The following is a 15237-nucleotide window of genomic DNA, read 5'->3' on the forward strand; positions in this document are numbered from 1 at the left end:
TAAAATGTAGACTGGCAATGGCAAGGAAATCGTTTCTGAAGAAGAGAAATTTGTTAACATCGAGTATAGATTATGTGTCAGGTAGTCGTTTCTGAAAGTATTTGTATGGAGTGTAGCCATGTATGGAAGTGAAACATGGACGATAACTAGTTTGGACAAGAAGAGAGTAGAAGTTTTCGAAATGTGGTGCTACAGAAGAATGCTGAAGATAAGGTGGGTAGATCACGTAACTAATGAGGAGGTATTGAATAGGATTGGGGAGAAGAGAAGTTTGTGGCACAACTTGACTAGAAGAAGGGATCGGTTGGTAGGACATGTTTTGAGGCATCAAGGAATCACAAATTTAGCATTGGAGGGCAGCGTGGAGGGTAAAAATCGTAGAGGGAGACCAAGAGATGAATACACTAAGCAGATTCAGAAGGATGTAGGTTGCAGTAATTACTGGGAGATGAAGAAGCTTGCACAGGATAGAGTAGCATGGAGAGCTGCATCAAACCAGTCTCAGGACTGAAGACCACAAGAACAACAACAACATGATAATCTTCGATTGTTTACGAATGTCTTTCCACCCTTTACGCACACCGAGCAGAGGAGTACTACGAATAGGCCGTTGCTCCTGCATTCTTGTTCACCACCGAACACACGTCAAAGCACATTTCTAAATATAGTAAGACAGTGAGATCAGACGTAACACTCCATATAGTACTGTAGTACTGTAACACTCAGCTTTCAGCTGCTCTGACCTACCGCACCGCTAACGGTACCTACATGGCAACAAAGCCGAGAGGCGGGCTAGTCACAGCCCGCAGCCCATGTTGGTGGCAGGCAGCGGCCGTGACCTTGAGGAGTCTACTTCCGTGCCGGCCACTCTAATAACGGTCTATTGAACAGCACAAAATAGTCCAACTTCTCTGTGTCATAGTGGATTCTGGAATCATACACAGCGATATAACTGACCGATTAGCAAGCAATAGTATAGCAGACGGAATACCTTTCTTTGTACATTTACACTGTCCAATCGCATTAAAGTGACCTCCGCCCAGGTTCGACGTCAAGGTCCAATAACACCTCAGAGATGACAGATGGCAGCACTAGCGGTGGAGGGTATAGAAATCATGTTGCGGTGAGGTGGAAAACCGCGTAGTCGTTCTCCTGCGGAAAGCGGACGGTTTATCTCGTTTTAGAAAGGGCGTGATCATTGGCGTTCAGGCCAAGGGTGGAAGCATTTCCGAAACGGATAAGTCTGTGAGCTTTCGTCCTTCTCTCGTAGTTAAAGAATACCGTGCATAGCAAAATGACGCTGTCCAAAGCCGGCGCTAAGGGGCAACTGTGGTGCACCACGGGTGGTAGACGACACGAGTGAGTGGCAGCTGCGTAACGCGCGTGGCCCAGGAGGCGTGCGACAGCTGAGCGGCTGACCACCAAGCTGAACCAGGGGCCCTCCAGCAGTCTCCCCTCAACAAATGTTCAGCGAACGTTCCTGAGTACGGGCCTCCGCAGAAGGTGACTGGTTCATGCTCCCATGTTTCTTCCTGTTCATCGCCGACGAAGACCGGAATTTGCACGCCAGTACCGCAAGTGGAGGACGTCCATTGAATGGTCGGAAGTGGCCTTTACAGAAGAATCAGGTCTTACGCTCTATTGGCACATACGACATGAAATGTGTGAAAGCAAACATCCTACAAACATAGCGATTACTATGGATTCTTTTTGTGGCATTCCCTGGGTGATGTCATGCTGGAAGGCACAGTGGGGGACCATGTCTACCACCAGATGCTGTTTGTTTTTGCTCGGCTCGATGACATGGACGAGTAGGAAAGTGTAGGGTGTCACACACCCCACGGTGTACCTGTGTGATTCAGAGAGCAGTAGAATGAGTTTACCTGACTCCCCTGGCCACTACATTTCCATAATTTAAGACCAATCGAGAATCTGTGGGGCTATCTCGATCGGGCTGTTTGCACCATGGATCCTCAACCTAGATAGCTAGCGCAGCTGGAGACTGCGTTGCAGTCGGCGTGGCTCCACATCCCCGTCGCTCCCTTCCAGAACCTCACTGACGACGCTCTTCCTGCACGTCTAGCAGCGGTCTGCACTGCAGAAGACGGATATTCAGGCTTGCGACAGGTGGTTACATTAATGTGACAGGGCAGTGAACCTTATGCCTACTGCATAACCATTAAAACGAAAGGGACGTCAGATGAATGGCTGCGATTCTGGGAAACCTCTCAGATGGTGAGAGCAGAAAATGTCGCAAAGATTCCGTCACTCATTCCTAAAAGAAACATAATTTTTTAAAGTTAAAACCTTTACTGTGACATACAACATTAATCATAAGAATGCAAAATGGAGACGAATGTTACTCTGTAATTTTCCACGGAGTTAAAGATTGAAGGTCTCCATATTGCGATGATTACACTCTAGCAGGTCTCACGATTGTTTCCAATATGCAGTCAGCAGCCCAAACTCTGCAAGGCAGACGTGAAAATTCTCTACCCACAAATGTCACGAATATTGTCCGACAGCAAAATATTTGTGTTCACATATCACGATACTTTCAAAAGACTGACATTCATTTCTTCGAAGTTCCAATATGTGAAGATACCAAGTCACAGCAACCATTTTGCGTGACTGACCAAAACGCGCACACCAGGATCTAGTACCAGATGAAAAAAACCGTCTGCACCCCTTTTTTTTAATATTGGTGGTTTGTATATGGTGTTAACGTCTATTAGAGTACTAGTTACTTATTTCCAGTGTCGAACGGCATAAACACCATGAACGAGAGAAAATGACTGCCAGTTTTTAACATCATCAGCATAAAAATTAGACAGTTCATAGTGTTTTGTTCTTTGAAGTGGTCGTATGAACCTAAGAAAGAGTGAGCTGTGTCGAAAATTCATTGTAAATGTAACAAAAAACGTGTTAAACAACAATGTAATTCGCTAAAGGGGTGGGCAGTCACAGGCAAAACAAAAACAATGAATAATATTTTTAAAAAGCTTAGATACGCACTGGGTTGGCTTATCAAGGTCATTTAGAGCGGTGGTGGTTTATTTTTGTAGGGAACAGTGAAGTTAGCAACCAGTCGCACTGGTTGTCGTTAGCTACATTAAAATAACCTTTTATTTTGTCGTTGTCACTATTCTGCAACCATTTTCACACGTCGAGTGGACATACCATAACATATAATTCCCTGCCATGACTTATGTCGTTCTCTTGGTGCTTGAGACAACAGAGCTGCATTCCTATATTCCTTTATCCAGCCTGTATATAACTGATCAGTCTTTAATAATCCTCGTAAGTCTGTTGTGGTTCGCCCCTTTTTATCCAAAGGGACCTTCTCTTGCGACAGCTGTTTTAGGGCACCTTGCAATACTTTTCGCTATGTGGGGATATGGCGAGGACTGCCAAATCTAAACATGTAGTTGCCTTATTTAGAGGCAGTCACTCAACCCAAATAATGCGATGTATGGAAACTGTAATGTTGAACAGTATGGCATAAACTCAACTGGGCGATAGCGACTGCATAGTAGTAGTTTAACACGCGAAGCGACCGAAATACACGTTTCTCGTCTCCTATTGGTTGTTCAGCACACTTACTTACCGAACACTTGTCGCATTGGCTTTTGTGGCCTCTGGTTGACTGACCTTCGAGAAAATAGATTCCAGAATGTTTTGACAGAAAGGCATGGCTAGGCTGTCTGAGGGCTAAGACGCCTAGAGAAAAACGTACATAGGGCTGGTGAATGTCGTAAATAGTACGAATTTTAATTATCTCTTATGACAGTTGATTGTAATTAGGGTTCAAAGTGATAGTGAATTCAGGTGGCAGACATTGCACTAAGATAATTCTCCTGATAAGTAACATGTGTTTTCATCCTCCTGAGTAGTGCTTGTTTATTATTGCCCATAAAAAAAGAACCAAGTGCAATGCGCTGATATATGTCGCGGAATAATGTTGACACCTTAACACTAAATGTTATCAATATAACGCAATCTTAAAAGTATCCACAGCTCTAGGTATCAGAGTCCGCAGCTCGAGGTCAAGTGGTTGGCGTTGCTACCTCTGGATCACGGGGTCCCGGGTTCGATTCCCGACCGAGTAGGAGATTTTCTCTGCCCGGGGACTGGGTGTTTGCGTTGTCCTCATCATTTCATCCTCATAATTATCATTCGTGACAGTGGCTAGATTGGACAGTGTAAAAAATTGGACTATGTAAAAATTGAAACTTTGTACGGACGCTGATGACCGCGCAGTTGAGCGCCCCACACACCAATCATCATCATCATCAGCTAGGTTTCAAAGCGCCTGCTTGGTACACCCGTAGGTACGGCACCAAGACTCTCTCCTTGAATGTCTTCCTTTAGGCGGGGCAGCTTCTTTTATTCTGGTCGCTTGCGACATCATTCTTAAGGTATGAAATAAGCCCTAGGTCCAAATGGCTCTGAGCACTATGGGACTTAACATATGTGGTCATCAGTCCCCTAGAACTGAGAACTACTTAAACCTAACTAACCTAAGGACATCACACACATCCATGCCCGAGGCAGGATTCGAACCTGCGACCGTAGCAGTTGCGCGGTTCCTGACTGAGTGCCTAGAACCGATAGACCACCGCGGCCGGCAATAATAAGCCTTAGGTTCGAATTAAAATGTGTCTTATGAATCAGATTAAGCCAGGAATGGTGTACCTGCCCTTCCGCTCTTACCATTCGATCAAGTAAGAATAACTCGTGCTTGATCCTTGCCTCCGTCTCAGAAATAACGACATTAAATAAGGAAGTTAGCATTTAGCGCCCCAGATTTCCTTATTTTCGCCACTTGGTCAGTCTCACAAATTATTTTCACTAGACTTCGCTGTCCATCTGCTGATCCTAGTATTTCCTTTATTGCACGACTTATATTACCTCTTCATAGTTAACATCCACGTTTAGCTGCTTTTTTTTAATAATTACAGCTTCTTCTCTGGACTCCTTATGAACAATGGTCCACTCCCAGACTGTGTTCCAAAACTAGTCAGGGAAATCTTCCAAACATCGGCTCAGTATTGGACAATAAGATTCTATTACATGTGTAAACTGATAAAGCTACATTCCTCTACGACAATGTTCGTCTTCTATACGTTCATCCAAGTCACCACTCGTTGCGTTTTCTGTTCTGTCGTTGACAACCTGGCAGAGGCAAACCTCCAGCTCAGTTATGCAAACAATGGTAGTTATTTATAGCATCCATAGCCAGCAAACAAACACAAACATTATATTGACAAATTTGGAACGCATTTGAAACTACAAAATTAATATAATTAGATTTGCGCTTAGCTCGACCATGGGACCGGCATATCGCTTTCATCTTTATAATCAACGAATAAGTCTACATATGTTTACTCTGAATCGTCGAAGCGTTTATTATTTACAATGAAGATTTCTATCCATAGCAAATTATGTTGAGTCATTTCATATTGAAATGCATTATTTTTCATAGACTAATGTTTCATGGAGAAAACTGGACTACTTTTTAGACAAAGTATCCCTTCTACAATAAAATGCTCAACAGTTCCTCCATCTGTTGAGAATCAGCTAGTGAAGATTAAATTTACTGGAACGGCCTTAACTTATAACGGATAGAGCGAAGTGGATCGTCATCTATTGGCCCATAATTTTGTAGTTTCTGTAAGGGACAATACAAGGAACTCTATGGCCATTCGTATAATCGTACAAGCTAGTCCACAGTCCTGAAGCTATTTATTTTAAGACAGTCTGAAATTCTTTGATTTGTCGAATAAAAACGGTTGATAACATATGTTTTAAACGCTTGAAAAAATGCCACACCGACTGTGGGTCAGTTACATTTAGCATCTTGACTTCCTCTGCTGCTAAAAATCTGTCAAAAATTGCGATGGATTTTCTGGCTTCCGGATTTCATTGTGATGAAACATCAAAATCCAAGTACAATAAAAATTATATTTGTTTTTGCACGAATTATATGTGACAATCATTCATAACAAGTGTAAACGACACACTGATAATAACATTTACGATGTCCCGTGGAACTTTCCAAGCGGTTTTTGTCCATCCCGTACGAATGATGACACAGCAAAGGCAGAAATAAGGAAAAGAACTCCTCGACAGTAGAAAATTAAATAGCATAAATACAGTGTAATATTTTAAGGAAAATCATTAAGAGGTCCTGTAATAGGCAAGTGTTGACAGAAATTAATGATACAGATAATAAGATTAAAACTATATGGGGTATTGTGCAAAGGAAGAGGGGTCTACCAGTTAGTGTAGAAAAAAAATTAAAATAAATGAAATTGTTGTGACTGATAATTCTCAACAGGCAAGCCATTTTAACCACCACTTTCCAAATAAAGCAGCAAAAATACAATTGAATGCTTCAAAAAATGTAATAAAAATGTCATTTCACAAAAATTCATACGACTAGAAGCAGTACCAACATACATCACTGAAATACTATAAAAATTCTGAAAAACAAAAGTTCATTCGGTGTTCATGGTACTCCAAACATAATTCTGAGAAGTTGTTCTAACTTAATAAGTACTGTCCATACAACTAATTTTTCCATACGGTTTAAAATACGGAGCTCTTGAACCTCTATATAGGATAGGTGACAAGAAGGACTTAAATAATTGTCATTCATTTCCCTTGTTAAGGTATTTTTCCAAATCCTGGAAAAAGAAACGTACTCGAACCTTACCTCACGTTTAGGTAGAAACAATTTACTTATCAGCTCATAATTTCGTTTTCAGATGGGTTGCTGCTCTGAGAATGCTATTCATACATTCGCTCAGCAAATATTATCTGCCATAAATAAAATACCCCAGTTGGTATTTTTATGATCTTTCCAAGACGTTTGACTGCGATGATCATGCTCCATTCTTACAAAAACGTAAGTTTTGTGGAATGCTCACTTTACATGCAAATGGTTTGAATCACATTTAATAAACAGAATACAAACACTAGTGCTCAATAACTCTAATATTATTTTAGTGACTGGGAAGAAATCACAAAGGAAATCGCACAAAGGGAGACCTTCCAGTTAACATGCGTCAAGCAGAATTGGTACTCTTTGCTGACGGCAACAGCGTTTTAATAAATCCCATTAGAGAAAATGGTCCAGAAGACATTAGTAGTAAAACTTTGAATGAATTATTAAGTGGTTCGTTGAAAATATTCTCCTCTTTAATTTTGAGAAAACATACCACATTCAGGTATGCACAACAAGTAAAGGCATGGTAAAAACTGATGTAACACATGAACAGGAGTCATAAAATACGGTAGAATTCGTGCTACGAAAACTTGAACTGGAAGAACCATATTACTGAACAGCTCAAAGCATTAAGTTCAGTAACTTCAGTTCTTCGTATAATTGCAAGTCTTGCAAACAAACCAATCTACCTCCTGACGTATTTTGGATATTTCCACTCAGTAATGCCTAATGGGATAGTTTTATGGACCAAGTCACCACTTATAAATAAAATACTGATTGTACAAAAGCGATCAGTAAGAACAATATGTGATGTCCCCCCGCGGTCGTCTTGTAGGAGTTAGGCATTTAACTGTACCATCCCATTACATATATTCGCTAACGCAATTCGTCATTAGTAATGCATCACAGTTTGAGAAGAACAGTGATGTTCATACCTACTATACTACAGGAAAAAATGAGCTTTATTAACCGTTAATGAACCTGTCTGTGGATCAAATAGGAGTGCAATATAGAGTAACTCATGTTTTTGCTCATTGACCAAAAACCATAAAACGTCTCATAGGTAGAAAAGCAGATTTGAAATCTATCCTAAAATCATCCTTCTTGAATAACTCCATCTTCTGCATGGATCAATTTTTATTGCAGTATCGATAGCCTGCAAAAAAAGAAACTTGTTTTTAAGTGAAATTGCATGAGTAGAAGGATCTTCATTAATGTTTACATTAATCATGTTTGCATTATCTGTAAACTGACTCGTTCCACATCATTTAGATAAAAAAATCATTTAAATTATCTATGGAACATGTAACTGAGTGATCAATACAAAGTACAATCTGTGTTCACTCCAGACGCTACACAAGAATTAAAGTTGTGTGACGCATTTCAAGTCATGTTGGGGCCATCTTAGTAGAGGGTACCTTCTCTCAGCTGAAACGACACAAAGATGAAGGTTGGTCGTTTCAGAAGGCTAAAAAGATGCCGTTCTCTTGTTCAACACAAATTACTCACTTGTCTGACGTTTTAGAAGCTGTTCCATATTCCTGGATTTCCGAAATGGGTGTGGTTGACATAGTGGAACACTGCAGACTTGAAAGATTACCCTTCTCTTATTCAACTGTATTTGCTTTGTCCCCTCACCTCTTAACCCCTGCCTGCTGCCAACCGGAGTGGCTGAGCGGTTCTAGGCGCTACAGTCTGGAACTGCGCGACTGCTACGGTCGCAGGTTCGAATCCTGCCTCGGGCATGGATGTGTGTGATGTCCTTAGGTTAGTTAGGTTTAAGTAGTTCTAATAGTCTTGCCTGCTGGACTAGTGATGACTATTGATCTAGTTCCGTGCAACGTAATAAAATCTCACTACCAACAGTGGTGGAAAGTGACCTAACAGACCGCATATGAAACTCGGCCCTATTCCACATAAGTTGATTTCGATATGGTCTGTCACTGAAAGGACATCACTATGTAGCCCCTCTCATTCTTTCATATTATATAAAAGTTGCGATGTGGGGAAAATCTCAGGAATTCTCGGGATGTTTTTATGTAAATGTTGAAACGCAACTGTAATTTTCAAAAACGACATTTTATTCCTCTTTCTTAGAACAAGGACAAGCGCTTCAATAACGCTTTATATTATAAATTAGAACTATCACAGTAAACATCAAATGGTCACCACACACATCCTGGTTTAGATGTAGTGAGACAGAAATTTAAAACGACAGGAAACGTAGTCTCCGCAGAGTGCATGAGGTCTATGATGAAGGAAAGGCGGTCTCATTCTCCCACATTAATCAAAGATACAAGCATAAAGCATGCTATATGATTATTAACTGTTGACTAGTGTAGTACAACTGTAACAGAGTGGGAACTGAGCGCAGCCTGGAGGGAACTGGAGTTCCACGAAACTCTTACAAATTCATTTTTATGCTAAAATCCTCCCAGTATATAGGAACTCAATCTGTTCGGTATTCAAAGCTCTATTCACTGGCTCGTGAGAGTAACCAGTAACGTGAGAATCACCAACTATGCCAACGCGAAAACTCATTAAACCAACAACAGGAAACCACTGAAAGGAGATAAGCCTAATCCTTGTCACATACAAGGTTGATTACTTGTAGAGGAAGTCACAATTAGGGATCTCAGACAATTATCAACCACCAGAGAGCTACCCACATATAACTGACAATTGTGGTCATCAAAGTTCACCTCACAACATCTTCACAAGCACGCCAAAAATACCGTTAAAATGGAATAATTAACACCAAACACTTCCTCATCATAAAGTAAAGGGAATTGAAAACGATAAAGCACAAAATTAACACATTTTGATACATGCCTCCTAACAAGGGAACATCCCCATCGCACCCCCGTCAGATTTAATTATACGTTGTCACAGTGGATAGGCCTTGAAAAACTGAACACAGATCAATCGAGAAAACAGGAAGTAGTTGTGTGGAACTATGAAAAAAATTAGTAAAATATACAAACTGAGTAGTCCATGCGAAGATAGGCAACATCAAGGACACTGGGAGTCAAGCAGCGCCGTGGTCCCGTGGTTAGCGAGAGCAGTTACGGAACGAGAGGTCCTGGGTTCAAGTCTTCCCTCGGGGAAAAGTTTAATCTTTTATTTTCAGTTTATGTGACAAACTCTTAAGTTTTCATCACTTTTTTTGGAGTGATTATCACATCCAAAAGAAAACCTAAATCGGGGAAGGTAGAAGAATCTTTTTACCCATTCACTAAGTGTACAAGTTAGGTGGGTCGACAACATATTCCTGTCATGTGACGCACATGCCGTCACCAGTGTCGTATAGAATATATCAGACGTGTTTTCCCATGGAGTAATCGGTTGACCTATGACCTTGCGATCAAATGTTTTCGGTTCCCATTGGAGAGGCACGTCCTTTCGTCTACTAAACGCACGGTTTTGCGGTGCGGTCGCAAAACACAGACACTAAACTTATTGCAGTGAACAGAGACGTCAATAAACGAACGGACAGATCATAACTTTGCGAAAATAAAGGAAGTAAAATTTTCATTCGAGGGAAGACTTGAACCCAAGACCTCTCGTTTCGTAGCTAGTCACGCTAACCACGGGACCACGGCACTCCTGAGCTCATATTCCCCTTGATATTGCTTATCTTGCAGGTGGACTACTCAGTTTGTATTTTTACTAATTTTTTTCACGGTTCCACACAACTTCTTCTTGTTTTCTCGATTGATCTGCGTTCAGTTTTCCAAGGCCTATCCACTGTGCCAACTTATAACTAAATCTGAGGGGGGTGCGATGGGGAGGTTCCCTTGTAAGATCAGACACAACTTACGGACCAGCCAAGAAATATCTGGAAACCGCTTGTGCTAGCGAAACCACTCCTCTCCTTAAGAGAGGTGGTGGGAAGAGATTGTTGAATTTGAAATGTCCAACCATCTCTCTCGCGACAGACTTAGCTTTTTTTTCCCTTCCTTTTCTTTCTCTTCCATATCTTACACTACGCTAATTAGTACGCGGTGTCTCTCTTTAGAAAGTGGTGTGGAGAGATGCAGTTTAAAATGCCCATCGAACTCCGTCGCCCCATGCCTAGCTTTTACACCCTTAAGAGAACACGTCCCTTATCTGCCTCCTATGCTTTCTTTTCCAAACACGAAAGCAATCATTCAGTGGCGATCAACCATGGAGTACAGGATGAAAGAAAAACAGTATCTTCAGTGGCAAGTTAACTAAAGCAAAGACCTCGATCCATCATTTCTCCAGAGTTGTAGTACAGTCTTGACAGGATGGAAAGTAGCATGGCAGACTGGATAAAGGCGCAAAAATATGATTTACTAAAGACTAAATACACCAGGTAACGTGAAACGAGGCGATGGACTCGTTTCAGACAGTTGACGAAGGTCCGAGCTCACAGTGTAGGTTCTCAGATACTTGAATCGATCGAAGACCTTATAAATAGTAGATTCCAGCGCGTCTTTCTGTACGGTGAGTGACCATCACAAACAAGAGCATCGGCAAGATTGCCCCAGGGAAGTCTGATATGACTGCACTTGTTTTCTATGTGTATACCCATCATTCAGATAAGGGTGAGCAGCAGTCTGCGGATGTTTGCTGATGACACTGCAGTGCAAGGGAAGACGTCGTCGTTTAGTAATTTTATGAGAACAGATGAAGATTTTTACAGAATTTCTAGCTGTTGTGTTGAATGGCAGCTTGCTCTAAATATAAAATAGTGTAAGTTAATGCAGATGAATAGAAAAACAAACCAGTAATGTTCGAACCCAGTATTAGTGATACGCGGCTCTATTAAATATCCGGTCGTAACGTTGAAAGCGACATGAAATGGAACGAGCGTATAAGGTCCGTAGTAGGGAAGACTACAGTTTATTGGGAGAATTCTAGGACAGTGTACCTCATGTATAAGAGACCACGTACAGAACAATTGTGTAATCCATTGTTGAGGCCTGTTCGTATGTTTGGGATCCCCACCAGGGAAGATTAAAGGAAGGCGTCGGAGCAACTCAGAGGGATGCTGCTAGATTCGGTAGCAATAGGCTCGATCAACTTGCGAAATTTATGAAATGCTTCTTGAACTTAAAGGGGAATGTCTTCAGGGAATACGACGTTCTTTTCGTGCAGCAGTGTTAATATAGTTTGGAGAAACAGCATTTGAGACAGAATGCAGAGCGATTCCACTGGAGCCAACATAGATCTTGCGAAATGACACCGAAGACGAGATAAAAGAAATCAGGGTTTGTATGGAAGTACATAAGATGTCGTTTTTCCCACACTTCATTTGCAAGTGGAAAAGGAACGGTAATTACTAGCAGTAGTACAGCTTACCCACCGTCATACAACGTAGTTTGTTAGTTCGTTAATGTCCCATAGATCTCTACAAAGATTTTTTATGGAAATGGTATAGAGCGCATCAGTTTTCAGGCTACTTACACATGAAATGTGTTTACATTAATTAACATATTTTTTAGACCTAGACTTGCAGTTATACTTAAAAAAGGGTATTTTTTAAGTTACTAGTTTTTAAATAGTAATTCGTCCATGAAGTAGAAGGAGTTGTCTATAATAAACAATTTTAGGTTAGATTTTAAAATTGATTTCCTAGCTGTGAAACATTTTACGTTATTGGCCAAATATTCAAACATTTATGTGGCTACATATTGAACGCCCTTTTAAAGCATTGACAGCTTTAAGAATGGTAATAGCTGTCATTTTTTCTTCTAATATTGTAGGTATCTTCTCAAATTGTGATGGATCATTTATGATGATTTTCATTAGCGAATATCAGTGTTGTGGTAGTGCAGTTATATTGCCTCACTCCTTGAAAAAGTCTCTACACCATGACAACAGATGAATACCTCATATTATTCTTATTTCTCGCTTTTTTGCAATCAAAACATCCTTTCTAATTAGTGAGTGACCCCAGAACATTTTCCATGAGAATTTACTGCGTGGAAATATGCGAAATATGTCAGTAGGTAGGTTCGCTTGTTTCCAAGACAAGCAATTATACGAAGAGCAAAAAGTGGTTGCTTCAGCTGTTCAGTACTATATTTCTTCCAGTTCCTGTTTTAGTCGTTATGTACACCCAGCAACCTGTAGCTTACTACCATATTTAGTGAGTTCTGTTAACGTGCTACATCAGTTTTTACTACCCATTTATGTGTTGTACAGAACTGAATAAAGCGTATTTTCTCAAGAGTAAGAGAGAGTCTGTTTTCGAGAACCACTTAACAATTCTTTGAAAGACAGCCCAAACAATCACTCTCGTGGATTTATCACTATTGAAATTTATTATAACACTAGTACTGTGTGCAAAAATACCAGTTCTGCTTGATGCATATTAGTTGGAAAGTCTCCATTTGTGGTACTCATTTTATGATTTCTCCTTGGTAACAATGTTAGAATTATTCAGCACTATTTGCATTCTATTTGGTAAGTGTGATTCAAATAATTTGCATATAATTTGTCAAATTCCATAAAACCTTAAATTTTTCTAAGAGTGTAGAACGACCTACACAGTAAGTGGAACGAGCAAATGAACATACCAGAGGGTGATATTTTATTTATAGCTCACAATATTTGGTGAGTGAATATCGTATAAACAGCATTCTCAGTCGGGCAACCCTACTGCATTCAAAATTGTGATGTGTTAAGTAAATTCGTGGCCCCGTATATGTGAGATTCGTGTTGGGTACAGTATATTTTCGAGTATTTCCGAACAACATGTTGGTAAGGAAATTGGGCGATAATTATTTCAGCCTTTCTTGTCGTTCTTCTTATGAAGATGTTTAAAAATAGCATATTTAAATGTTTTGCAAAATTCCCTGTGCCACTGATGCGTTACATGTATTACATGGTACAATACTTACTAAGTTAGAACAAATTTTCAGAATTCGGTTTGAAATTCGATCTACACCATATGACCTTTTGTCATATTTTTTTTATAATTATGTTAATTTTAGTGAAGGTGCTACTTCTAGTTGCTTAAAGTTCCATGATGTGACATTTTTAACATATATACTTCATCAACTGAACCATTTCACTGCATTTTCTGTGCTACTTTTAGAAAGTGTTGTACTCACAACTTGTGAATTATGAATCACAACATCATTTAATTTAATTGTTGTGGTATCTTGTACACTGACTGTCTTGTCTCCCATATTACAGTACCCCAAGTAGCTTTAATCTTGTTCAATTCATTATTAACTTATAACAGGGCCTGCATATTTCTGGAGTTTTAATGACTTTCGTTCAAATATTACAGTATTATGTAGCATGCATCTAATGTCGACCTAATATATTCTGGCCTTTATATGAATTTCATTGTCCCTCTTACGCGAGATCTTAATTCTCTTAGTTATCCATAGCTTCCTTTTTTAACCGGGTTTCCTGGATAACATTTTCAGAAAGTAACTTTCAAATACATTGACACAAATTTCTTGTGTGAGAAACTGAATTCGATATTAGCATCTCTTTCTATATATACCTGCTGGCCGGTGTGGCCATGCGGTTCTAGGCGCTTCAGTCTGGAACAGCGCGACCGCTACGGTCGCCGGTTCGAATCCTGCCTCGGGCATGGATATGTGTGATGTCCTTAGGTTAGTTAGGTTTAAGTAGTTCTAAATTCTAGGGGACTGGTGACCTCAGATGTTAAGTCCCATAGTACTCAGAGCCTATATATACCTCATCCCACACAACCTCGTTTAACTTACTCTTAAAGCAGTGTATTCTATTCCCTTTAACAAGACCCAGTGCTTTGTGCGAACCTGATTCAGGGCTGTAAATTCCTATGTTGTTTATTTACATTAACATTGCATCGTGATCGGATAGTCCATTACCACATTGTTTAACACAGAGCAGTGCCTATAGAAATGTTATCATTCTATGTGCTACAGTGTATCTGCAGACGAGTTGGAAATTTGAAACCCAAATAACGATTCCAGTTTCCTTTCCTCCTTCGTATTTTTAAGAAGTCCAGATTGAAATCTCCACAAACTAAAGCTGTTTCTTCTTGTCTCAGAAGAGGCTCAATAATGTCTCTGTGTTTCTTATGAATATCTAAAACTTTCCTAGAGGGGATCTGCAGAATGTTACAATTAGCAGACACGTATTCCTCAGTAACACCTCACAAGGACATGCTTCTGGATTATGATCTACACAGAAAGTATTTGTTTTTATATTTTTCATGTTATCACCATTTTACAGACGTTGGTACTCCTCAATTTCCATGTTACTCTTCACTAATGTGACGCTTGTCAGTAACCCCTGATATTTAACTTTTCTATCCCTCTGATCACAAAGTGTTCAGAGACACAGAACACCTATCACTTCAGAATCTTCCACATCTAGTCATACAAGAGGCTCATCTATTTTGTTTTTCCATCACCTGATGTTCTGATGGAACAAATTAATTCTATTTTACCAGCGTCTGTTGCATATATTATAATGTCGATCTGCAAGCATTCACTCATTGCATATTATTTCATATTTATACATCTAGTGGT

Source organism: Schistocerca nitens, chromosome 4 (assembly GCF_023898315.1).
Source record: "Schistocerca nitens isolate TAMUIC-IGC-003100 chromosome 4, iqSchNite1.1, whole genome shotgun sequence".
Taxonomy (NCBI): domain Eukaryota; kingdom Metazoa; phylum Arthropoda; class Insecta; order Orthoptera; family Acrididae; genus Schistocerca; species Schistocerca nitens.